This window comes from Stegastes partitus, unplaced genomic scaffold (assembly GCF_000690725.1).
Source record: "Stegastes partitus isolate 25-593 unplaced genomic scaffold, Stegastes_partitus-1.0.2 Scaffold538, whole genome shotgun sequence".
Lineage (NCBI taxonomy): Eukaryota > Metazoa > Chordata > Actinopteri > Pomacentridae > Stegastes > Stegastes partitus.
The window spans coordinates 220,146-226,392 of record NW_007578269.1 but is presented as its reverse complement, the minus strand read 5'-3'; the positions used below and the strand labels follow the sequence as shown (position 1 = coordinate 226,392).

Sequence of the window (6,247 nt, the reverse complement as noted above, 5' to 3'; positions counted from 1 at the left end):
TCCCTTCAAGAGTTTTCATTCTATATTTTGCTCAAAACAAGAGTTCACACTGATAACACGTCTTCATAGAATCACAGCTGCACACATTAAAGGGCCTCGTGTTAAATTCATTAAGACCGCTTTATTAAAGTTATAAAATGTGCTCTGAAGCTGCCTCAGAATTTAACTTCCTGCTGGGCTGCTGTCAGACTTGTGAACATTCCCACGGCTAGATTAGTGATTTCACCACTGAGCTCCAGTCAGAGAGGGCCGGCTATCACACAGCTGCTTCTACGGCGGATGTAAAGGAGAGAAGTGTTCGCTCGGCTCTGAACCGCACTCTCAGACGGAGATGCGTTTGATGCTGCAGTGCGCCGGCAAACTTAAAATATCACTTCTGAATGGGAGGGGAACTACAAAGGTTCGTCGGCTGTTTTTGAAATGTTTTCGAAAAATAAACCCAATGCAGACGGAGCCGGAGCTTTCTGTTAATAAAATCAAAGGAGGGATCCTGCATGTGAGCGCATCCCTGGAGCTGCTGCGGCTAAAGATATGATTATACCGAGCGTGAGCGCTACAAAACTCAGAAACTATTCTCTGCTCAAAGCTACACAGAGCAACGACGACAGCGTGATGCTTTACGGTGTCACGGTTGATTCTCACGCTTAAATCAGGAAGCTAGGACGTTTTTTTTAGGATAGCAAATACAAAGTTGGTCTAGCTGGTTAGCATTTCTCTTCCTGACATGCCTGACTGTGAGGAAGTAGAAGATGTTTGGCCTGATATTATGCATATAATAAGGAGGCCCTGAGGTGATGCGTGGAGTGGAAGCTAGAAATGAGAATATCCCCACAGCAAGCTTCTAAAAGGTAAATTAAGTTGGTTAGACAAACACTATGATGAAATTTCAAGGTGATCTGAGGTAAACTTGTGCTTGCGCTTAAATGTGAGAATATCCCTTTAACGCCCCACTGCAGGTGAAGATCTTCTTCTGAGCAGAAATGTGCCTCGATGTGCAGTTATACGCATGTGTTTGTGTTCAATGTTCTAACATCACATCAGGTGACATTTAAAACAAAAAGATCACAGGGCAACTGTCCTCCAAGGTTGGTGGTTCCATTCCCACAAGCAAGACACCAGCACTCCCAGAGTTACGGGTTTCAATCCCGCTGTGGCTGAAAGGGCAGAGCGAGACATTTAGCAAAGTACAGCCCAGGGCCAAGTCCTGAAATAACCCTCCAAAGTCAGGCTGAGTGTTCCCAGGCACAGCGAAGGGTCCAGTTGGCTCACGGTTCTGTAGCATTAGGCTAGCTGCTCACACTCGCCCACAGCTACTTACAATGCGGAAAAATCTCGGGGGGAAATAAAGAGAGCGGGCCCATAATGAAGCCGGTTCTGACCGCGAGCCAGTCACGGCTTCGGCAGCGCCTCAAACCCAATGTGGGCTCTTTTTGTTCAGTCTCAGTTTTTATTGGTGTGGAGCACATAAAGATATTTTACAGGAACTGGTGCGGCGGCGGAGCAGGATGTCATCCCCCGAGAAACAAAAGGCACTTCCACACACGCACCATTTACTTTTAATATGACAGCATTTTACCATTAAGTGCTCGTGTGTGGATACGAGGCCGACGCCACCATGACAGTAAATTAGTTACAGCAATTTGATCGCTCAAGCTGGAGGGAAATTGGTCCTAAGTTCCCCACTGGCACAAAAATACTTTACATTAAGCCCTGATGCTCGGATAGCTCCAGCAGCAGCAGCACGACGACGGTGGTGGTATGAAAACAGTCACGTTCCATTAAGGAGGTGATACGTTGTGTCCTGGGTGAACAACAGAAGCTCACCAGGACGGTTCTGCATCCATTCAGAGACGTGTTGGATGCATAAGATGGAACTTGTTCATGAAAGCAGCTTCTTTCCAGAGTTGTCAGTTTTCAGTACAGGTCAGTAAATCACCCCGTCACAGGGACAGACCGCGGCGGAGCTGCTTCGCTCCGAGCCTTCCACACAAGATGCATTTTATTTTTTCCCTAAATGCAGATATCTCGCGCTGCACAATTACTCCGCGCATAAAACGCCTGTTAGACGTTGTGTTGGCTCTCCGAGGGCTGTCAGAAGGCATTCTGCTCAACGCTACACATCCTGAAGGAGACAAGACGGACAAAGTGAGGCCTGGAATGAAGCTTTGTTTCAGGATAAGAGGCTGTGACGGTGAAGCCTTAAATCAGTAACCGGTCACACTGCACTCTGTGTGTGTGTGTGTGTGTGTGTGTGTGCGTGTGTGTGTGTGTGTGTGTGTGCGGCTATCACCATGACAATCCCTTTAAAGCTGAAAGAAGCACAACACTGCATTAACAAAAGCACATGTGTCTGCACAGGTCACACACACACACACACACACACACACACACACACACACACACACACTTCCTGTAAAACGACCCCATGGCCTGTCGGGGTGACGACCTCGCCTTGGCCCCGACAAACTTAACGGATGAGCCGAGGAGCAGGACGAGGAGGCAACACTTTAAACAGCAGAGAGGACATCAGGCATCAGCTCTGGAGGAGACACTCTGTGTGACTCTTTAGGTCAGAGGTTCTCAAACTGTTTGAGCCACGACCCCCAGATAACATTAGTTTGTGTTCCCTGATTTTAATTTTTTAATATCTCATGAGTAATAACTTTTTGTCTGTGCATTAAAACTGAACGTGCTAATTCCACAGATTCATCTCTTTACATTAGTTTTCTTTTAAATTAATGAATGAATTTATTTCAAACAAATGAAATGGAAAAAATATAAAAATAAAAAAAATAACGTTTAAAAAGAGCAAAACAGAAAAATAATATAATCAAATCAGAATATTAACAAGTTTGAAAAAGCAGTGGGAAGAAGTTTAATGTTGACAGTCCTCATATACATTTATATGATAAATCTAGGCTTTATTTTAGTTTTATTATTATTATTATTTTTTTTACAATGATCTGGCGACCCCCTGAAATTATCTTGGGACCCCCATGGGGGTCTCGACCCCCAGTTTGGGAACCACTGCTACAGAGCAAACCTCGACACCTCTGCTCGGTCCTTCAAAGTAAAAGTCCTTCAGTAAAGTCTCCAGTTGGTTAGAAAGTCGTGTTCTTGTTTTAAAAATCGCCGGAATGACGCCGTTTATCACAAACTGTAAAAAGAGAAAAAGCAGCTGGATTTTCTGATTATCCAAAAATAGGCTTAAAATCATAAATAGGAAACCATGTCTGATAGAAAGACTTCCCCAAAAATAAAACATTTGTGACACGTTTGCTGCGACCAACAGACGTGACTATTCTGCTGAACTGCGAGCGGTTCAATAAAAATGTCGCATTTTTTCTTTATTATTTGTGAAATAAATAAATTTAAAAAAACTAATAAGGACATAAACAGCTGTTAGTTATTTATGGCATAAAACTTTGTTAAGTTGCACAAAAGCCATCGTTAGCTTCACCTTTAGCCGTGTTGTTCCCACAGAGGTTAGCGCGTGGTGTTGGACTCAGGCTAGGCTTCGGTTTGGTTTGGGAACATTTATTATCGCTGTGATGGCTACAGGACGCATAACGGCAATCCTCACAACTACAGCGTGTGTGTGTGTGTGTGTGTGTGTGTGCGTGTGCTCGTCCACTTCTTTAAGCAGCTCAACAGAACACATTCTGCTGAGTTGACAAAGTCAGCAATCGGCTGCAAACGCCTCAGGACGCGCTAGCACGCTCACCCAGGGACCGAGGCATCTTATTAAGCTGTTGTAAGTCCACCTATCTCACCATCTGTCACCAGACATAAAGACATATTCCTCCTGCATACTGTGTTTCCACTAATAAAAATAAAGAAATACATGACTGTGTGATTTGAAGCAGCAGACACCAAACACGAGTGGATTCATAATTATCATCACAGTGATACCGGCTATGTGGCTGATGGAATAAACACTTTGGTGCTGAAGCTGTGAAGTGGCTTCACAAGCCCGGCTCGCTGTAGGTCCGCTCGTTCACAATAGATTTATAACAACGGTACAAATTAGCAGATTAGCAGTCAGTCGCTTGATGTGTTCATCATAAAGCAAACAGGAGGAACGGCTCCCCGCAGGACGCTTAAAACGGTGGAGGGAGCAGATAAAACGAGTCGCTGCAGTCCAGCAACAACAGAAATGAGCTGTGTCACACACACACACACACACACACACACACTTAGACACACACACACTAAACCACCACCACCTCCAGGTGCTCATGGTTCATTTTCCCGTCACATCATCTGTCTTCATTTCCCAAAGAAGCCAGATAAGACCTGAAAGGGGCCTGCTAGTGAGACAAGGGGTGTGTGTGTGTGTGTGTGTGTGTGTGTGTGTGTGTGTGTGAGAGAGTACTGTTATTTTTTTATTTACTATTTTTTCTGATAGTTTCTGTAACATTTAGAATTACATAACTTCATAGTTTATTTTATTGAGCTCACTGGGTTTTGTTGGAGAACCTGCAGCTAACTACGAGCTCCATCGTACACTCGCTCCCTCACTGTGTTTCTCTGTCTGCTCCTCTCATTCTTCTCGGGCAGCGTCCTGTCCTGCGGTGTCTCCTGACGGCTACGACTGCGCTGCTGTGACATAATGCAGTCCTCACCACCGCCGCTGACAGCCATCCAGCCAGAGCAGCTCTCTGGATAAAGGCTCTATTATCGCCGGCTTTTATCTGAGGCGGCGCGCAATTTATATATGGCGGGGGTCGGGTCACGCCGGAATTATCCTCCACGCAAAGGGAACGCTGAAGAAACGGAGGGAAGACGAGAGGAAGAGAGACAACAGAGAGCGACGAGGAGGAGGAGGAGGATGAAGAGGAGGTGTGTTTGCAAACCATCTGGAGTCCGTCTCTGATAAGAAACACTTAGTCAGCGAGCACCTCATCACTCAGCCGCTCTCTGTTCTTCTGGCCTCGTGTAAACTGATGTGGAATCCGCCTCTCTGCTGGGTTTTTTCTTTTTGTTGGAATCTCCCTTTACTGATAATAGGACGCTTAATGTGGAAAAAAGTGGGAAACAAAAGGTCTTTGATAAACACAGGGCCGGCCTGGAGAGCATCTAGTGAGGTGAACGAAACCTGCTGTTTCAGTAAACCTCCTGACGAGGTAATTACACAGAATGGGACAATTAGTTTAACTTAACAAATAATAATTATTATTATCCTTTAATTAAAAGGTGATTCGATGTCCAGCATCACAAATGAGCTGAAGAGTTGGGAGGCTTTAACCTGATCGCCAGAAAATGAAACTGCAAAAGAAAATCATAATAATCAGCAACTGGTACGAAGTATAATTAATTACACAGTCCTAATTAAACACAAGCTTCTAGTTATTTCATTTCATTCTTGTAAATAACAGTTTTATGGTTCTTATTTAAACTTTAATTCTTCACTCCACAACTTGTTTTTTTTTTTTGTGTCTGCTTTGCACCGTTACAGTTGTTGTTGTTATTTACTTTTATTTTACTCTATATTTATTGTTGTATCGTTGCAGCAGAACTAACTCCTGTATTGTGTGAACTATACCTGACAATAGATCTGATTCTGATTAAACATGTCATTGATCATTTCTGCTAAACTTCTATGAGAAGATGTCACAGCCTCCTGTAGGTTCAATCACATGCTAACATCACGTTAAAAAAAATAAATAAATAAATAAAAGAAAGATGCATTAATTGTGTGTATGTTGAAATCTTTCTGCAGCACCAGAGGCCTGAATGTGTCCCAGCTGTGGTCGCTTTGTGCTACGAGACGACGTGCACCTCCTTCCACTTCTTCCAATTCGTTTTCACCACAAGACCACCAGCAAAACCGTCACTAAACACGTCTTCTGTTTCCTAAATGTGTCCTTTAGATTTAGCAGAACAGAAGAAACGCGGCTATCTGAAACATGCAGGACAAACACACACAGCAGAGGAATGTCACACACCCATATGAACTCAGGTGCACACACACACACTCCTGCACACAAACACACACCTTGCTGCGCTCTCATGATGAATGAACTATAAATGTCCTTGTATGTAATGAAAAATAATAAAATGAGGAAAAATATGGTGGAAATAATATGAATGAGGCGAACCTGTACGCCGCCCCGAGTGCACGCTGTGAACTGCTGTAAATCCTGCTGTCTGTTCATGTACACAGAGCTGAAGAATAATACTGTACGATACATCACCGCGTGTGTGTGTGTGTGTGTGTGTGTGTGTGTGTGTGTGTGTGTGTGTG

At 44.0% G+C, this 6,247-nt stretch overlaps 1 protein-coding gene across 1 annotated transcript in view; it reads right to left on the bottom strand.

Annotated features, from left to right (window-relative positions):
• The window catches only part of LOC103361835 (teneurin-3-like), a 234,735-nt gene that overhangs the window by 192,013 nt on the left and 36,475 nt on the right, over positions 1–6,247 (bottom strand). The gene's annotated exons all lie outside the window — the stretch shown is intronic.